General features: G+C 40.5%; 1 protein-coding gene across 1 annotated transcript in view; it reads right to left on the bottom strand.

The window, feature by feature from the left end:
- The window catches only part of Efhc2 (EF-hand domain containing 2), a 171,789-nt gene that overhangs the window by 141,398 nt on the left and 9,284 nt on the right, over positions 1-21,107 (bottom strand). The window lies entirely within an intron of this gene.

The raw sequence follows: 21,107 nt of genomic DNA on the forward strand, positions 1-21,107 counted from the left end.
AGGGGTCTAAAATTATATATCAATACAGACAAATCCTAAAACATGTCCAGGAAAAAATTAGGTGGTAGAAGGGCACATATAATTTTGATAATTCCACATACACAAAGTATTTTTTAAAAATAGTCAATAATGTAGTATTATACTTATAGCTAATGCATGCATGGAAATGGTAAGCAGCAAATTCAAGATTATATAATACACCTGATAATATATGAGATACAATATAATCATATATATCACAGAATGAATGTGCCACATAGCCATGTATAAGAAATATGCATTTCAGATACAGCTGAAGCCTCCTCTGAGTTTAAGACCCTGCCTCTCCACAGGTAACCCTTACCCAGAATTTGCTGTCAGGATTGTGTATAACCAGTGCTCTTGCAAAGCATGATGACTTGGCAGGACAGTCTGACAGAACCAAAAAGATTTCATTTCCTTTTGTGGTAAAGATGGTTGGAATAAATGGAGGAGGGTCTGGGCAGCCCTGCCCAGGGCAGCCAGGATTGTAACAGCTGCCCTGGGCAGGTGACAGCCCAGCTCTAAGGCTCGGGGAGGAAAGCTAGAAGCAATGTTCAGGAAGGTAAGCTATTGCCTGGTTCTGCTCCTTGGAGAATCAATTGCTAACACCTCCACCATCCCTACCCACTCCACCCCCCAACGTACACACTCGCACATACAATCAGGTTATCACAAGTCAGTCCCAAATCACCAGAGAGCAAAGCAAAAGTTCAGTTTGTCAAAATGAATGGCGGAATAGTGTAGAATGTTATAAAAATAAAGCAAGTAATTTTGGGTAATCACAAACTCACCTCAAAGCAACAAATGTTTCTTAAGCACTGATTATAGTACTGGCTTTGAACCACATATACTAGTTAAAATAAGCACAAGACTCAGTCCTGCCTTGAAGAAGAAACACACAATCTTGCCAATGAAGCAAGATTTAGATACAGAAAACAGTACAGCTACCATTTTTGACCACTTACTATGAGCTGGATTTCTTACTAAGAATTTATGTATTTTATTTCATTTCACTGCCACAAAATCATTTGATCTCATTATTACTACCATTTTACCAATGAGGACACAAGGCAAAGAAAGGCAGGCCAGCACACCCAAGACTACACAGTAGCTAGTGGCGCCTACCTCTGAACCTAAGCTCACGTGATACCAAACTCTGGTAAGTTTATCTGGCTAGAGCTGAACACCTCTGGGCTGGAGTGGTAGTACTGAGGTTGTGTGGATAACTAACTGGATACTGTTTTAGGCCTGGAGGAATGGGATGAATTTAATAGGAGAAGAGAGGCAAGGATGTTCTGGGCAGGGTTGTAAGGATGCAGAGCAGATGAGCTGACAGTGCCTAGGGTGAGGGCAATACACAGGCAAGTCTACTAAAAAGGACAAGTTCAAGTTTGGAAGAAAGGTGAGATAGAGCATAGAGGTCTATATTATGGAACATCTTGACAGTGTCTTCATCAGGCTGCCAGAAATATTTACTGAGCCAGTCCCTATTTCCAGGGAACAATGCATAAAGATTATTAAGTTACAGCCAGTCTCCACTACTCATAAGTCTCTTCCATGGATCCCAGCTTCCATCATCACATCCAAAACACCCTCGCCGTTGCTATCTTACTCAGCTACCTTAACCTCCCAGAGCTCCACAATATATCCAAATGTTTTCTCTATGGTCAGACCATATCTCACAGCTTATAAGATACCTTGATGTTTATTCAGAGTCATGTCCCTGGTCAAGTCAGACCCCTACACAACACGCCCTGCCCCCAAGGGTCAGCTCCTGTCCCACTACACAGTCATCCCTCCCACAAATATATGGTGAGCATCCATAGAGTACAGAGTTATGTGGACTCTGGGGATACAGCCTGGGGCAAACCACAGTTTCCAATCTTGGAATAGAAGCCAGTCACTATGGCCCTGGATTTGGCAATGGTTTCTTAGATATGCACAAGCAACAAGAAAAATAAATTGGGCTTCATCAAACTTAAAATATGCATTGAAGTATACTATCAAGAGAGTAAAAATACAACCCACAGAATGGGAGAAAATATTTGAAAATCACATAAGTGTCTAGAATCCAAAATATATGAAGAACTCATAACTCAGCAAAAATACAAACAATCCAGTTTAAAAATGGGTGAAGAACTTGAAGAGACATTTCTCCCAAGAAGATATCCTGATGGCCAATAAACATGAAAAGATGCTCAGTGTTATTAGTCTTTAGGGAAATGCAAGTTAAAACTACAATGAGATATCACTTCATAGCCACTAGGGTAGCCATAATCAAACAGGAGAACGACAGGTGTTGACAAGGATGTAGAGATGTTGGAATCCTCATACATTGCTGGTGGAGATGTAAAATAATCTGGCCACTAGGGGAAATGATTTGGCAGATCCTCATTCAGATAAACACAGAATTAGCATATAATCCAGCAATTTCACTCCCGGGGAATACACTCAAGAGAACTGAAAACATTTGCCCACAGAAGATTTGTACACAAATGCTCACAGCAAAAACAAAACCAAAATGTACATAGCAACATTATTCACAATAGCTGAAAGGTAAAACAACCCAAAGTCCATAAGCTGATAAATAAAATGCGGTCTATCCATACAATGGAATATTACTTAGCCATCAAAGGGAATGAAGTCCTGACACATCCTATAACACAGATGAACTTTGAAAGCATGATGCTAAATGAATGAAACCAGATGCAAAAGGTCACATAATATATGATTACACTTATAAGAACTATTCAAAATAGGCAAATTCATACAGACAAGAAGTAGATTAAGTGGCTTCCAGGGACTAAGAAGCAACTGCTTACTGGGTATAAGTTTCCTCTGAAGTAATAAAATTCTTATTGAAACATTTAGAATGGTTAAAATGGCAATTTTTATGTTGTGTATGTTTTACCATGATTTTTCTTTAAACAGTCAGTGTGAGACTCACACACCACAAATAAGCTACATGAAGACCTTTCCAGGGATAGGCAAAATTATGAGGCCCTTACTGACCACAAGTCCTTTGTCATATACCACAACATGTATGTGTACTCATGTTCATTTTTGCCAAGTGGCCTTAAACTCCTGGACTGAAGCATTCCTCCTATCCCAGCCTCCCAAGTAGCCAGGACCACAGGAATGTACCACTGGGCCTAGCTTAAATAACTTCATTGTTTAAACTCTGGAATGATGATGTGTATTCTTCCTTTTTACATGTCCCCTCACCATCTAACACATTGCTGAAGATACACCAAGTCCATAAAACTTGAATGATATGTTAAATGGTTGCCAAATTGAAAATTGTGGTCTGCATCAAACAGCCAACAAGGAGTCATTAAAGTTTCCCAAGGGACACAGGGGCAAGATGAGGCAGCACATCTGAAGATAGATGTGGGCAGGGAGGATTCAAAGGGGGCTGGTCTAAAGGCAAAAGTCTTGTAAAGAAGCAACTGCCACATGTTAACCTGAAGATCTTCAGGAAGCTGATTAAATCATAGCATGCCCACTGAAGCTAGGAATCCCTATACATGATGCTGGGGTGTGGCTCAGTGGTAGAGCACTTGCCTAGCATGCAGGAGGCCCTGGGTTCCATCCCCAGCATGGAACAAGAAAAGAAGAAATAAAAGCAAAAGAAATCCCTGCACACAAACATTTGGGCCACTATAGCCAAGTATGCTACCCCAGGTGATAACAGAGGGGATTTCAAAGTCCATGCTTCTCTATTCTCTCCCTTTTGATTAAGGCGAGGGCTTCAGTTTGATAGCACTAAGTTGACTTAATTGTTTGACCTCCCAAACATCTGTCTATGAAAAGGAAAGCAGGTCTCAGACTCACAGCTTTTTCCAGGCATCAAATCTAAAAACACTGTTTTGTTTTCATGTCTTTTTTCTCACCATGATCAAGTGCTATAGTTTCCATTTCGGTAAAGAGTTTCCCTTTAAAATACATTTTAGTTTTTTTTAAGTGATTCAGTTTGCAGAGAGATATCAAATACCTAATGGATCTTTGGAACTGTAGATAGGTTTTTAAAATCTTGAACATGGCATGTATGCTATCAAAGTATAGCACCCTGTGACCCACTGGATCAGCTTCCACAGTAGGTAAGTTTAAGCATCCAGGAAGAGGACAGGAAATTGGGATAGGAAAAAAAAATGGCCATCCAGGAAGCAATGTGACTCTCAGAACCTGTGTCAGGTCCCTCAACAATGCTCAGGAGACCAAGAGAAGAATAAGAAAAAGGTTCAGGGGCTGGAAAGCATGGCAAAAGGACTAGAGACAGTGGACTGAAGAAGGTTCTGGTCAAAAGAGGGGGTGAAGTGGTGGAAAACCACACAACAAGCAAACAGGCAAGACTGCTGTCAATTTAAAATCTCCATTTAACTGCCTCTCCTCCCAGTGCTGGTTTGCTGTGTCCCATGACCAACAGCCTTAACCCCTCCCTCCCATGGGTTACTCTCCCTAGACACAGTGAGACACTCAAGTCTTACTTGGTAGAGGAAGAAGGCCTCCTTCATCCCCAAGTCCTGCTTCCATTACTGTCTTCACTCCCTCCACCTTCACATTTCACAAAACAGTAGTCTGCTGTCACCAACAGTCCTTTCTCCCCTCATTCCCTCCTGCTATCTGTGAGGCCATATCTTGAAGAACACCACACTATTCTAGTTTTAGACAGGTCTAGGGACCCCTAACTTGAGACATGAAGTGAAGAGACTCCACGGGGGCCAGCCATAGAGGCTTAAAGGACATTGGATTTTGTTTCAAGCAGGCGATAGAAAGGATCACTATGGCTACCATACAAAGAATCAGGTATATTGCAATAGTCCAGGCAAGAAAACAAAGGTGGCCCAGATCAGTGATACAAGTAGAAATAGTGAAAGTGATCAAATCCTGTATATATTTTGAAGATAGAACAAAAAGGATTTACTGATAGATTTGATATGGAGCAACTAGAAGGACGGAGTTTCATACTGGGATATGGAACAGCGGGAAAGAACTCAGGTAAGAGGTCTGGAGGTAGGAGACAGACAGAGAAGTGCAGAATTCTACCTTGCACACGTTGAGTTTGAGATATCATTCAGACAGGCAAGTAGAAATATTGACTAGCAGGTGGATATGTGAGTCTGAAGTTCAGGAAAAAGGTGAAGGATATAAACACTTGACATACATCAGTTGATGGCTAATAGGTAAGGCTATAATCCTGGATTGAAAGATGACAGTGCAGAAAAGGTGGCCAAGACTGAACCTTAAAATATCCCAGTTTTAAGAAATCAGGGAGACAGGGTAGAACTAGCAAAGGAGATGTAAAAGGAGTAGCTGGTGAGACAGGAGGAAAACTAGGAGAGTTTAGTGTCATGGAAACTGTAAAGAAAGCATTTGAAGAGGAGGGCATGATTAACTGCATCAAATGCTACTGGTAAGTCAAATGAAAATGAGCCTTGAGACTTGACCCCTGATTTGATAACAAGGAGATGGTCATGACCTTGATGAGAATGGTTTTTGGTAGAGTCACAGGGACAGAAATATCTTCTGAACCATATGGCTTTTTGCATAGCTCTAGTAAGGTATTGCAAATCAGAACTTGAGTTTCTAGTATTTATAATTCCCTTAAAATAACCCAAGCTCAGAAAAATGTAAGAAATAAATAAAAGATCTAAACGTCATCTCCTCTTGAAGTTTTCCCTGGCTGCTAGAGGCAGAACATTATGTCCCTGCATAGATCTTCTAATAAAATCTTGAAGATCACCCTGAAGGTTGCCCATTGGCCCCTAGTAGTATACCAGGACCAGATACAGTACCTAGAACACAGGACAATATTTTTTAAAAATAAATAACAGGCAAGATTCTTGAAAGAGCAGCAATGGTACAGACAGAAAGAATCTTACAAGGTTTGAACGTGATTCCTTCATTCAACAAATGAGCCCCCATCTGCATATCCATAATTCCTATGCAGCCATCACTGTACTTACCATATTATATTATAGTCTCTATTCATGTGCTTATAATTAACACTAGACTGTACTTCCTGAGAATAAGACTACAGGGTCTAGCAAATAGTAGGCCCTCAATAAATATCTGTTGAGTGAAGAGACCATAAACTGCCATTTAGTTTCAACTAATCTCAATATTCCCTTGACTACATTGCCTGGCTTAGCCTCCTTAAATCTTATGTAAACATTTGGAATTCTGAGAAATCAAGAACAAAACCAGGGAGTAAAAGTGTAAATATGTTGACATAAGGGCTAGAGCAGGAGATCTGACATTGGAAGCTTGGAATTCACTTTTCAGCTTTGCCACATGTGGATCATGTGATTCTGGAGCTGTCACTTTATTTCTCTAGAGGCCTCTGGCTTTGCCATCTCTAAAGTGAAAATAATAAAACCTGTTTCATGGAACAGCGGTTAGGACTAAGTGAGAAGATAACTGTGATTGTGCTTGCCTGTTAGTATTTATCATTTTCTCAAGGGTAAAGATTTGGTACTGGCTTTTAGAGAAAACTGAGTTAGAGCTCCAGTAAAAAAAGACCAAGTATTATTCCCTAAGTAACCAACCTGAGTGCTGTATTTTCTTTTCTACAAATAGATTTTATAAAACAGTTTTTAACTTTATTTTTATGTAGTGTTAAGGATCAAACCCAGTGCCTCACACAAGCTAGGTAAGCACTCTACCACTGAGCCACACCCCGACCCTAAAAAGCTCTTTTATAAATAACACATAATGACATTTTATATGACTTAGAACTTAATTTTCTACATTTGATTCAACAATTTTATAGATTTATCTCTACTTTCTTGACACTATTGGTCAAATTTGTTTCATGAACAGGTATGAATTATCCAATTTTCAGTCCTTGCTCAAGAGTCGCTTTTAACACTGTCCTTCTTAGTTCCATGAAAGCAGAGCCACAGTCTGTCTTATTTCTCATTCAGCATCTAAAAATGGCCTGACAGGGATCCAGTCAATAATTGGTGAACTTAATATACTTTCCACTTTTAAGATTTATTTTTTGGCAGCCAATGGTAGCAAACCCTATGCATATAGATTAGGGTTACAGGAATTCAAGGGATTACAGAATTGAGTAGTAGAAGTCAGAGACAAATTCATGGAGAATCTGAGTCTTAAAATCGGCCTTGAAACATTCAGTGCATTTGTTTGGCAGAATAAGAGAAAAGATGCAGGGGCATATTGAAGGACAGGGACCAGATTCAGCTAGATTCACGGTCATTTCCTACCGTAGGAAATAAAATTTGAAAAGTTAATATGGAAATCTATCCATAGAGAGCCTTAAATGGCAAAAATCAGATACTTAAATTATATCTTATAGGAGTTGAGGGCTCTTCAGGCACCATCTACTGCTTCAACCTCCCTTAGAAACTGCAGAAATAAACCTCATCTCATGTCTTTCCTGTCCTGGTCACCACCATAGATAGCATCAAGAGACAAAAAGGGGGACAGAAAGAACAAGGGTAAAAAGTATACCTACTGCTCTAAGGAGAAGTAACCTATGCAACCCCATGCCTGCATGCGTCACACACACACACACACACACACACACACACACACAGTATTCTATGAACTCTTGTCAGTACATTTTTGTCCAGCTTGTTACAATGACTAAGAACACCATATGACAGAGTCTTTTTATTTTAAACTCTAAAATTCACCAATGCTCTGAAAATTCAGGAAAATCCAAAATCTATGAAATTTAGAATTTAGTTCAATCAAGTCCTTGCTAAACTTATGAGCAAATTCTCTACCCAAAGAGTATTGTCCAGATTCTTATCAGATATTTACAATTCTCTTTCTAAATAAAATAAGCCAGGCCCAATCCTTTAAAAGAATATTTTTAGCATGAAAGCAACCATTACTGAAACCTTTCCAAAATTCTTGGCTTGTGAATTCACACAAACTCAAACCAACAACAACCAAAAAAACACACTTGCTTTTCTAAAGTTAAGTAATATCAATTTCTATTTTATTCTAATCAGCGCAGCATGAAAAATTCCATTCTTGCACTATTAGAATATTAACTTGAAATTTTAATTCAGAATTCTATACCTTAGAAATTTACTGTTACTTGGGGATGTGTTTGGTATACAATAACAGTCCATAATGCACCTATTTCAAAGGTTTAACACCCTCCTCCACACACAAACTTGAGATTTGCCATTGTGCATTATAACTTCTTAGAACTGCATAGCAACCTGCCTTTTACCCTGGTGAATGCACGCTCTGTCTCAGTCCAAGGAAATTAGGCAAATGATTTAGCAAATCATAAAGTCAGGATCATGCTATCCCCAGATCAGTGCTCCTCAGTATCTCAACTCCCTGGTCCCCATCCCACTTATGACACGACTCTCACTGCTTCACATCAAATTCATAACTGATACCACCACCCCTTTCTTGTTACTAAAGATTGGAAGAGCAATTTGATCACACACTTGGATTGATTAAGGAATCATCAGGGCCCCTACAGCAACCATAAACCCAAACCTAAAAGCAGGTTACAGTTATCAACATCAGGAGTTGCAGACCCATTTGCAATCTCTCTTGACAGAACTCCAGCACAACAGACTTGTTTCTTTCTAGTCTGCACTCTGAAGCTCAGATATTTGATAGCCTCATAGCAAAAGCAAAGAGCAAAGAGCTGACTAGGGCCTCCAGGAGCTAGAAGCCTATCTTTGCAGATGCAAATATCATTTCTGTTGCCATAATAGCTAATAATTGTAACACTGTTTAAAGTACTTTAGAAGCATGAAACTGAATTCTCCGAGAAAATCTGTGTATGTTCTTTCATTATACCCATTTTACAGATGGGAATTTTGAAGCACAGAGAGTTTAAGTAATTTGCTCAAGGTTACTCAAGCAGTGTAAGTGTTAAACCCAGGATACACACCCAATGCCTGAGCCCTTAGCATTAGGCCTCACATTCTTCGTGCTCTCTTGGAGAAAACAGATCTCCCCTTGTTTAAGTCATCAGGATTGAATTGTTTTTGCTTTCGGCAAGCATAATAGCAAAAATGACTACCCTGACCTGGAAGAGAAGAAACAGATCAAGTAATTGATTCTAGACTCAATCCCTTAAAAGCAAGGCAGGTATGAGAAGAGAGTGCTGTCAAAACCCCTCAACAGCAACCAGCAGTTGCTGGAAATGGCGATTGAACATAGCCAGTTAATATGTAGTCAGGGACTTGGTGGCCTAGCTTGGTGGTAGAGCACTTTACCTGGCATGTATGAGGCTCTAGGTTCTATCCAAGCACCACCAAAAAGAAAAATCAGTATGTCAGTGAAAGGAGCAGACTTGGATATCTGACGAATAAATGACAAGGCCCTAGTGGACGGCAAGCCAAAAAAACATAGGCGTCACAAGAGCGCTGCACCAAGGAGATAAGACACCATCTGGACCAGAATTGGAAACAAGCCAAGAAAAAGGGTATATAAACTCCCCTCTCAGAGAGCTCCTCGGCTCAGCCCAGATCTCCTGACGAATCCACGTCAGCCAGGTTCGCGAGCCCCACCGAACATCCATCCGTCAAGACTGCCGAGACTCCGCTGCTCTGACGGCTTCACCACCAGCGGAGCCTGCCTGTCCTCCATTCCCGGACCATTGGCCAGAGGGAGTTCTGAGACCAGCGGTCGTCTGCTCTCCGACTAAGATAAAGTCGCATTTGGGGTCATCGGAATCGACAAGGCAGAAAGGACTTTGGACTATTTGATTGAGGTGTGTTTATTTGCCATTCGATTTGATTGATGTGTGATATTAGAAAGATTAAGGTCTGTGTTATCCCGAGTGTATCAAATAAAGCCAATTTGTTTGGAACCAAATTCTAGTCACTCGCCTCTCTGCCGCTCGCGACAGTCAGTAAGCATTAACAACACTAATTTTTCTAACTACTTTTTCAGGTTAATGGAAAATTCAATATAGAATTATCTAAAACCATCATTTTTTTTGATATGCCTGCCTGATCAGGTTCTGGAACTAGTTTGCTTCTGTTCCATGAATAGTGGGGGGGGGGGGTTTCTCCCTTCATATCATATTTATTTTAGAAATTCGTTTTCTCTTTTCTTTTCTATACTTTTATGGAGGAAAAAGAAGTCATTCGGCAGATGCTGTGAACCTCCTAGAGAAAATAACAACAAAATTGCCTCAGGTAAAGTGGGATCTGAGAGCTCAAGACCATAAGAGCATGAAAGCTATCATTACTTATTAATAAAGCTAAATCACTCCAAAAATAAGCCCAAGTAGGCAAATAAAAAAGTATGTCAAAGAAAACCGCAAACATCTTCAAGTTAATTTTTCTTTTTCCAAACCTAGCTTGGAAAAGTGTTGTGCTTGTGATTCTTAACCACTGACTTAATGTAACAATAAGACTGATTTTATGCATTTAATAATGTGTTTCAATCAGTAGAGTAAAAAATAAAATTTAAATCACTAAGATTTAGAGAAAAGTGCAGCACCTTCCTTTTTTCCCTCTAAATAATCCAACTCAAGGCACCAATCAATAAAGAGGATTCTAAAGACTTCCCTTAGAGTCAGTTAAAACTCACTGGCTCATTGTAATTGATTACTAATGTCCATTCCCAAATTCCTTCTCCCTTGTTAGTCTCTACTTAAAACCTCCAGAAAAAGCTAAATGCTACACTTCTTTCCTTAGCCTCCTTTCAGAAGTCTGTTTTGCAATTCTAGAAAAGGTTTTTGCTCTCTTGAGCCAAGAGACAGATGCAACCCAGGGCCCCTCATTCACCTCTACATGTATTGAGAGGAATACATGATGCCGGGAGCTACAGCAGCCACCTTGGGATCGATCACCAGTAGGAATATGGGGAGGATTGCAGAGACAAAGTTGCTGAGACAAAGTTGAGTCTCTGGAGATATGCCAGCAACCACTTACATCTAGACTTTATTTATTTGCAGTGCAGGGAATGGAGCCCAGGGCCTTGCACATGCTCAGCAAATGCTCTACCACTGAGCTACAACCCCAGCCCTTAATTTTAAAAGAGTAAGATTACTATGTAATATAAAGGATAATTTTCTTTATGCATTAAAGAACACAAGACAAAAATATATATTTTTTGGCAGTATTAGGGATTGACGCAGAGGCACTCTACCACTGAGCTACATCCCCAGCCCTCTTTATTTTTTGACACAGAATCTTGCTAAAGAGCCCACAATGACCTTGAACTTCTGTGCCTCCTGCCTCTCAGCCCCTAAATACCTGAGATTACAGGTGTGGGCCACCATGCCAGGCAAAGAAGAACCTTGACAAAGAAAAATAAAGTTGAAGAAATCCCTGACCCTGATATTAAGGTTTATAGCTATAGTAATAAAAATAGTGTGACATTGGCAGAGGGAAAGACACATTGATCAATGGAACAGAACAGAGAACCCGGAAGGGAACCCCCACAAATATACTAAGACAGGAGCAGTGGCACATGCCTGTAACCCCAGCATCTCGGGGAGGCTGGGGCAGGGGGAATCCCATGTTGGAAGCCAGCCTTAGCAACTTAGCGAGACCGTCTCATAACAAAAAAAAATTTAAAGGCTGGGGGTGTAGCTCAGTAGTAGAATGCTTACCTAGCATGCACAAGGCCCTTGGTTCAATCCCCAGTACTGGAAAAAAAAAGTAAAACTGATCTTTTTATACCAGGGATTGAACCCAGGGGTGCTTTACCACTGAGTCACATTCCCAGCCCTTTTTTATATTTTATTTAGAGACAGGGTCTTGCTGAGTTACTGAGGCAGGCTTTGAACTCAGGAGACTTCTGAGTCACTAGACTTACAAGCAGGCACCACCACGATAACTATAAAATTTTTAGAAAGAATAAAACAACACAAGAGACAATTTTTAGGATTTGGGATAGGCAGACAATCCAATAAGCATAACATATAAAAAGAATTTATTTTCATGAGATTCCTCCCTCCCTTTTTTAATGCTAGGAAAAAAAAAATCTAATTAAGCCCACAAGAAGATATCACTACTCACCTACCAGACAGCTAAATTAAAAATAGTGCTGACACTAAATGCTAACCAGGGTGCAGGAAAACAATATAAACACACACACACACACACACACACACACAGCTGCATGGTAATGTACTCTCAAAACTGATTCGATAGCCCAGCGGTTAGGGAGGCTGAGGCGGGAGAATTTCGAGTTCAAAGTCAGCCTTAGCAACAGAGAGGCACTAAGCACCTCAGTGAGACCTTGTCTCTAAATAAAATACAAAATAGGGCTGAGAATGTAGCTGTGGTCCACTATCCCTGAGTTCAATCCCCAGTACCACCCCCCAAAAAAATGACCTGATAGTTTTTATCCCAGAGAAATGAAAACCTATGTTCATACAAAAACCTATATGTGAATATTCACTGCAGCTTTATTCATGATAGCCAAAACCTAGAAATAACCTAGGTGCCCTTCAATAGGAAAATGATTAGAGAAATGGGTATTTACATGGAATGCTACTACTCAAAATAAAAAATGAATAAACAATTAATACATAAAACTTGTTTAATCTCCAGGGAATTATGCCAAGTTGGGGAAAAATAATTCCAATAGTCACATGCATTTTGATTCCACTTATGTAACATCTTTTTTAAAGACTGGGTCAAGTAAAGCTGTGGGAGTAGAACAGAAATCTATAACTGGTTGTGGAAAATTAGTTGTAAACATCACTGCACTCAGACCAGTCTATGTAACATTTTTGAAATAAAAGTTTTAGAAATGGGAAACAAATTAGTAGCTGCTGGGGTCAGGAATTGTGCAGGGGTGGGGGAATTGGGAGGAAGGAAGTAGGTGCGGTCATAAAAGGGCAATAGAAGGAATCCTTGTGGTGACAGAACCATTGTTCACTGTGGTGGTGGCCACAGGACCCTACACGTGTGATAAAATGTATATACTACATGCACATACACAAATGGTACAAGTAAAGCTGGGAAAATATGAATAAGATTGGTGGATTATATCAATGTCAATATACAGGTTGTGATATCCAGATAGAAAGCTGGGAAGAAAAGAAGAGATACTGAGTCTCAAAGGAAGTCCTCATGAACCACTGAAATGCAGGAAACACTCTGTAACCATTAAAATGCAGAAATATACCCATGAACCATTGAAATACAAAAAGTACCTTGTTACGGTTTGGATGTGAGGTGAACCCCCAAAAGCTCACATGTGAGACAATGCAGGAAGGTTCAGAGGAGAAATGGTTGGATTGTAAGTCTTAACCCAATCAGTGATTTAATCCTATGATGGGATTAATTGAAGTGGTAACTGGAGTGGCATTGTGATGGGCTAACAGATCTGGCTCCATGAGAATGTTATAGGCCAGAGTCTAAGGGAAATGACTAAACAGACTCCATTTTGCTCTGAGACTCCATGTTATGTAGGAAATGAGCTTCTCCCATGGGAACACCCCGCCTCTGTACCCATCAACAATTGCTTAGCTTCTCCAATGGGAACAGCCTGCCTCTGTACCATCATCAGTTACTTAGGGTGACAAGTTTAGCAATACAAAATGACAATTCTTATGTAATGAAAGATTGCTCTCTTTTGATTCCTACTGCTCCTAAACAATGTAGCATGTGAACGGTGATTGAGTGGATGTTAGTACCCATTCTTTAGTTTGTACCTAGGTAAAGGTCGTTTTGACCCACTTCCCCCTCTGTTGATGATCTCATGATGTTAGTTTGTAATTTCGAATCATAGCAACAGACACTTAAGACTGATGTGATTTTTGGTATAAGAACCCCTACAACCATATGGTTGGGGCTGTTCTCCCAATAGTCATTTTTGGGGGCATTGTGTGAGACAGTCAGCTGGCCGGCTTAATAAAGACTCTCAAATTTGAACTTCTCAGTGGCAATCTGTCTGTTCTTAAGTTGTGCCCCATAACAGCAGGGTGTGGCTGGAGGAGGCGGGCATTGGGGTGTGGTTTTGGGGTGTATATTTTGTATCTGGACAGAGGAGACGCTCTGCTTCCTGATTTCATGTGAGCTGCTTTCCTCTACCACACACTCTGCCATGATGTTCAGCCTCACCTCAAACCCCAAGAAATGGAGTCAGCCTGCTATGGACTAAGACTTTTGAAACCGTGAGCCCTCAAATAAACTTTTCCTCCCTTACAGTTGTGCTGGTCAGGTCATTTGGTCACAGCCGCAAAAAAGCCGACTAAGACACACCTATAAAAATTGCAGCTACTGAGCCACAGACCCCTGGGTCCTGCCCTTGTCTACAAAAGTAAGGTGAGGGTAAAGTGCAAGCACAGGGAAAATTGATGCAAAATCATGTGATTCCACTCTGGTTCCACTTCTAGTCCAGCCTCCACCAACTGTTCCTCTATAAATATTACCTCATAACAAGGGGTTGCTATATCTCCCTCTGGAAATAGCCCACATTCTCCCTTAAATGAGTATTCCTTGCTCAGCGTCAAGGCGCAGGCCTGTAATCCCAGTGGCTGAGACAGGAGGATCTCGAGTTCAAAGCCAGCCTCAGCAAAAGCGAGGTGCTAGGCAACTCAGCCAGACCCAGTCTCGAAATAAAATACAAAATAGGCCTGGGGAATGTGACTCAAGGGTCACATGTCCCTGAGTTCAATCCCTAGTAACTTCCCCCTCCCCCAAAATAAGACTAGTCAATGGTCAGCAATCAGAAGTAATGTGCCCCAATTGAGGTGTAATTCAAATGCAGAAACCACACCCGCAGGCTAACCTGTGGAAATGTTAATGGACACCATCAAGACCTTCTTCTAATGTAAAAGACCATGAGGTTCACCTGTGGGAACACTCTAGCTAACCCCTTTGTCCCAGAAGTGGGAAAATGGAAAGTGGGAGTGAACCTAGATGGGAAGGATTAAAACTCAGGCTAAAGGACACCTCAGATACATTTTCAATGCCTGTTTAACAGATTTTGCTCCATGCTCAACCACAAAACCATTTAAGCCTCTAAATCAGAACAAAGTGGGTTTTTCTGCTATCTGGCCTCCTCCTGCGTCTTGGGAGTTCTCTCTCTTCTCACTTATATAAACCCTACTCCATTTACTCTTCCCTTCCATTGTGGATTTTATTCTTCAAATTTGTGAATGAAGAACCCAGAAGGAAATTGGGGAAGTGAGGAATCCAGTCTCATCCCAAAACTCTGGTTCCAATACTATAGTTTTGCAAGATGTTATCATTGGGGGAACTGGGTGAAGCCTACACAGGATCTCTCTGCAGTATTTCTTATGCGAATCTACATGTGAATTTACAATTAGCTCAATAAAAGTCTCAACTAGTGAAAAAAAGGAAAGGGTCCACTTTTCTTGGTCACTGGGAGAGGTTCCCTGCAGGTGCCTTGTATAAAGTATTAGGTATGAACAAGAATGCAGCTGAGTAATAAATGACTAAATTCTAACCAAAATTATATGGAAATAATCCCATAAATGGCAAAGTAAATATTTCTGCTTCAATTTGATACGGCAACACATTTTAAGTACTAAAAGGTAATAGAGAAGACAGGATAGCCTAAACTAAGATTAAAACATTGTGATGGGTCTGACCTCCCCCTAAAAATCTAAGTTTTAACCATGCCCTCCTTTGGGATACCAAACAAAATGAGGAAAAAAAAAAAAGAATATGGCCTTTGACTGGTCAAGCTAGTCACTTTGTCACAGTGGAGTTGCCAGGTGAAATTGAGCATCATGAGACCTAGGAAAAGAGGGAGTAAAACAGGGGATGGTGGTGCACACCTGGTGGCTCAGGAAGCTGAGGCAGGGGGATTACAACTTTGGGAGGCACTAAGCAACTCAATGAGACCCTGTCTCAAAACAAAAACGGCTGGGGATGTGGCTCAGTGGTTAAGTGCCCCTGGGTTCAATCCCTGGTACTTTAAAAAAACAAAAAAGAGAATAAAAATATCCACCTTTTATTTTTTGCTCTGGGGAATCCCCTTTCCCTCAAAAAAAGTGGCTCTGCCATTTCAGCAACTGTAGAACATGATAAACTCCCCAGGAAATGGTTTTAAAAATTCCTTCACATTCGTGCTATTAGCATATTTGGAATCCTACTGTTGGAAGACTGGCCTCCTAAGGAGTCCTGAACTGAAGAATATAGATAGAAAAATCTCTTACTTCCAGGAAAAGCCAAACAGGATGCCAACAAGGAAGAGAGAAATGTCCTTTGGCGTGGCACAAAGGCCACAGAGAAGCTTCGAGTCACAACTTGCCTAGGAAATTCTTCACACTGCTCTGGCTACCTTGTATGAGCCACACATTCTGAGAGCCTTATACCTTGTTGAAGACACAAAAGCAAATGACTTTCTTTCTTCCTTATATTCACTGCTGCTAAAATAATTATTGTTTTGTTCCATAGCAGCAGTGGAAGACAGCAGGGAGACCCTAATTCCAGAGATGATTTTTCCCAAGCTGCGTTTGTTCCTATCTAGATGTCAACTGTGGTTGCCACAGGTAGAGAGGGACACGGACAAGGGTGACTGTTTTAGTCAGCTTTTTCGCTGCTGTGCCTAAAAGACCTGCCGAGAACAATTTTAAGGAAAAGTTTATCTGCGGGCTCAGAGTTTTAGAGGTTTCAGTCCATAGACAGCCAGCTTCATTCCCTGGGGCTCCAGGTGAGGCAGAACATCACAGCAGAAGAGAGCGGCAGAGGGAGACAGCTCACATGGTGATCAGAAAGCAGACAGACTCCACTCACCAGATACAAAAATATACCCCAAAGCCACGCCCCCAATGCCCTACCTCCTCCAGCCACACCCTACCTGCCTTCAATTACCACTCAATTTAATCCCATCATGGGATTAATTCAATGCTTGGGTTAAGGCTCTCACAACCCAATCATTTCTCTTCTGAACCTTCTTGCATTGTCTCACACGTGGGCTTTTGGGGGACACCTCACATCCAAATGACTGACAAAACAATCAATCAGTTTCTTGTTCAGCTGAAGATTGCTATAATCACACCTAAAGAACACCAAACACAGGGCCGAGGAGAGAGTTCAGCTGATAGAGTGCTTGCCTTGCAAGCATAAGGCCCTGGGTTCAATCCCCAGCACCTAAAAAAAGAAAAAACACACACTAAACACAACAAAGGAAATAAAGCAATGAATGGTGTGGACAATATGAGCATTCGGGACTATGTAGACAGAGAGTATTATGGTTTGAATATGTCCTCTACAAATTCATGTGTGGAAACTTAATCCCCAAAGCCATATGTTAATGGTATTGAAGCCAGAATTGGAGACAGGCAGTTAGTGTAGAAATAGGGGATCAGGTCAAATCGAGGAAATGGAGGCCATGAAAGTCATCTGCCTCTGGAAGATGGAGACTGCCCCTGGGAGAATGGATGGTCAAGGATCTCCCGAGTCCACTGTTTATCAAATTTACCTGTCTTTGTCAAGGATTAAAGGCAGGGAGTTGCTAATTAATGCCCCCTGGGCCCTTACCTGGCTGAATCACTTTCACCCTTCCCCTGTCCATCCGCTTCTCACTTTTTGCATCTCATCTGCAAAACTGGGCCTAGGGCGTGCTCACTTCTTGGGATTCTAGAACATCAGCCATGACCCCTTTCTCCCTCCCAGGAGAAGTCTGTATTATTACCTTGGCGTGCTTCTCTGATATACTTCAACACCTGAGGAAGCAGAACTCGTCACCAGTAAACGGCAGTATCAGTGTTTGGAAGTGGGCTTTAGGGGTATAATTAGGATTAGATGAGGTCAAAAGGATGGGGTTCCCAAGATGGCATCAATGGCTTTATAAGAAGAGAAAGAGAGACCTGAGCTAGCAAGTTTGATCTGTCTCACCATGTAATTCCTCTGCCATGTTATGATGCAACAAGGAGGCTATCACCAGATGCCAAGCAGAGGCCACACCATTGCTCTTGGACTATCTAGACTCCAGATCTGCAAGACATCAACTTATTTTTTTATAAATTACCCAGTATCAGATATTCAATTATAACAACAGAAAATGGAATAAGACAGATGGTTCTTGCTGACATGAATAGGGGATGGTTTAATGAGAAGGAGGGATTAGAAAAAAGTTGGGAGGGAAGGTCAAGGGTCTAGATGGGAAGAGGAAGAGGCATCAGGAAAGTGAGGGGACAGATGAACTAATAACTGAATGGAGAAGTCCAAAAATATATTCAAAGGACCGACAGTGCACATACTGGTTGAAGGGAATATTAGGCTTGTTTTCCACAAAGAAAAGAGGCTTATTTAGAAAGAACAAGATTTTTGGAATTTTTCCAATAATGTTATACTAATTTTAAAATACAAACAAAAAACTTAAAGAAAGGAATGCTAAGGCCAAGGAAGACATCCAGATGCACAAGTATTAAGTCTGTGACTTGTGTGGTAGTTTGTTGGTTCCCAATAGCCAATAAAGGTAGTCTTTTTCCCTCTCCCACATCCAAAAATAGATGGTGAAAAATCAAAATAACTTCAAGCATCCCTTGTAGCAAAGGATAGCCATGTGACACAATTTTAGCATATAAGATGGATGAAAGGAACCTACTGGAGAGATTACTGGGAAATATTTTGTTTTCCTACCTAAGAATCATTTTCCCTCCATCTCCTTCCTGTTTATCTTAAACATGGTTATGAGTAGTTGTGATGACTGGATCTGAGGCAACTCTTTAGCAACCATGAGGTCACAAATCTATGAAAGAAAAATCAATATTCTGAAGATGTCAGAATGGAAAAATAAAAAGATCCTGAGTCCTTTAATGGCATTCATCAGTCACTGCCTAAACCTGAAAGTGCTATGCTTCTAGCATTCTTATGACATGAGCTAATTATTGACTTAAATAACTATTTGTCAGGTATTCTGTTACTTATAGCCAAGTGTATCCTAGGTGACAGAGCTATAAAGTTCAGTACACAACTCAAAGTGACCAGTTAGGTGTTTGATATGTAAATCAAAGTGTAGGCCACTCTAATTTCTGGATCCCAAAGCAACATCTAGGAATAGCAACGGAATATTATGTCATTTCCAAAGTATGAATGGGTGCTTCCAGAGGTGACCCAGTTTGAAATACTATAATTTCAAGTATATTTCAGTAGTTAATGGGAACAAATCAAAACTGTCCTGTGATATGATATAGTGGACACCTGTTGTTTTATCTGTCCAGCAAACCCCACTGCTATTAAATCTATCTAATAGAGCGTTAGTAAGCCTCCCATTACTGTAACAAACACTGAGATAGTCAGCTTATAAGAGAAAAGATTTACTTTGACTCATAGATTTGGAGGTTCCATCCATGACTGATTGACCCTGTTGTTTGGGGGCTTGTAGTGAGGCTATGCATCACGGCCGGAAATCTGTTAGAGCAAGCTGCTCACCTCATGGTGGCCAGGAAGCAAAGAGAGGAAGAAGAAGGGGATGGGGTTCTGATATCCCCTTCGAGGGCACAATCCCAATGACCAGAAGATCTACCACTAGGCTCCACCTCTAAAAGTTCTACTACCTCCCAATAGTGCCATGGTTAGGGACCAAGCCTTTAACTCGATCTTTTAGGGGACACCCATCCAAACCATAACAATAACTTTATTGAGCTATAACTTACCTATCATAAAATTTATCCATTCAAAATGTAAAATTCGATGGAGTTTAGTATTAGAGTTGTGTGATCACCACAATAATCTAACTTTAGAACATTTTCATCATCCCCAAAAGAAATCCCATACTCATTGGTAGTCATTCCTTTGTCTCTCTTTCCTTACACAGTCCTAGGCAACCAACCATAAATGTACTTTCTTATCCTGTTGTCTATTCTGTACATTTCACATAAATGGGATCATATAATATCTGACCTTTTCATTTTTTTTAACATAAGGATTTGGAGGCTCAACCATGTATTGATACTTCATTTTTTTTCTTTCTTTTTTTTTTTTTTGGTACTGGGAATTGAACCCAGGGGTGATCAACCACTGAGCAACATCCCCAGCCCTCTTTTTTTCTTTTTTTTAATTTTTGAGACAGGGTCTCACTAAGTTCCTTAGGGCCTCGCTAAGTTGCTGAGGCTGACTTTGGACTTGCAATCCTCCTGCCTCAGCCTCCCAAAACGCTGGGATTATAGGTGTGCCACCACGAACAGCACTTCATTTCTTTTTATGGCTGAACAATCCCTTGTATATGGAAACCACCTCTTGTTTATCTATCAGCTGATAGACATTTGGGTTGATTCCATTTTGGGGCAATTATGATGGATGCAGGACTGAAAGAATAGCTCAGTGCTACAGTGCATGTTTAGTATGCACAAGGACCTGGGTCCAATCCCTAGTCCCTAAATTTTAAACAATAAAATAAAAAAGTATGAACAATGCTGTCATGAACATTAATGAGCACATTTTTGGTGTGGGAATATGTCCTCTTTCTCTTAGGTATATACCTAGGAGTTTTGTGTCATATAGTATTAACTCTGTGTTCAACAATTTGAGGAATGGCCAGACTATTTTCCATAACAGCAGCAGTACATTCTTACCATCAATTCGTGAGGGTTCTAATTTCTCTATATCCTTGCAACTTGGATAATCTTTTTTGCTATAATCATCCTAATAGGTATGAAACAATATCTCATTTTGATTTTAATTTGCATGCCTGTAATGAATAAAGATGTTGAGCATCTTACAAAGTGCATACTGGCTATTTATACAGTTTTTTTGGAGAAATGTCTATTCAGATCCTTTGTTGCCCTACCTCTTTTTCTGGTACTGGGGGTTGAATCCAGGGTCACTCTACCACTGAGCTACATCCCCAGTCCTTTTTATTTATTTCTTCTTTAAATATTGAAACAAGGTCTCACTAAATTGCCCAGGCTGGCCTTGAACTTGTGATCCTTCTACCTTGACCTCCCAAGTAGCTGGGATTATAGGCATGCAGCACTACGCCCATGTTCATTTTTTATTTGGATTATTATCTTTTTATTGTTGAGTTTTGGGAGTTCTTTATATATTCCTGATCTAAGTCCCTCTTAAGATATATGCTTTGCAAAAATTTTCTCCCATACTATGGGCTGGCTGCCTTTTCACTTTTTGGTGTCTTTTGAAGCATTAACTTTGGCAATTTATTGTAGCATTATTTGTAATAGCACAAGACGGGAA

The sequence above is a fragment of the Sciurus carolinensis genome, chromosome X (assembly GCF_902686445.1).
Source record: "Sciurus carolinensis chromosome X, mSciCar1.2, whole genome shotgun sequence".
Lineage (NCBI taxonomy): Eukaryota > Metazoa > Chordata > Mammalia > Rodentia > Sciuridae > Sciurus > Sciurus carolinensis.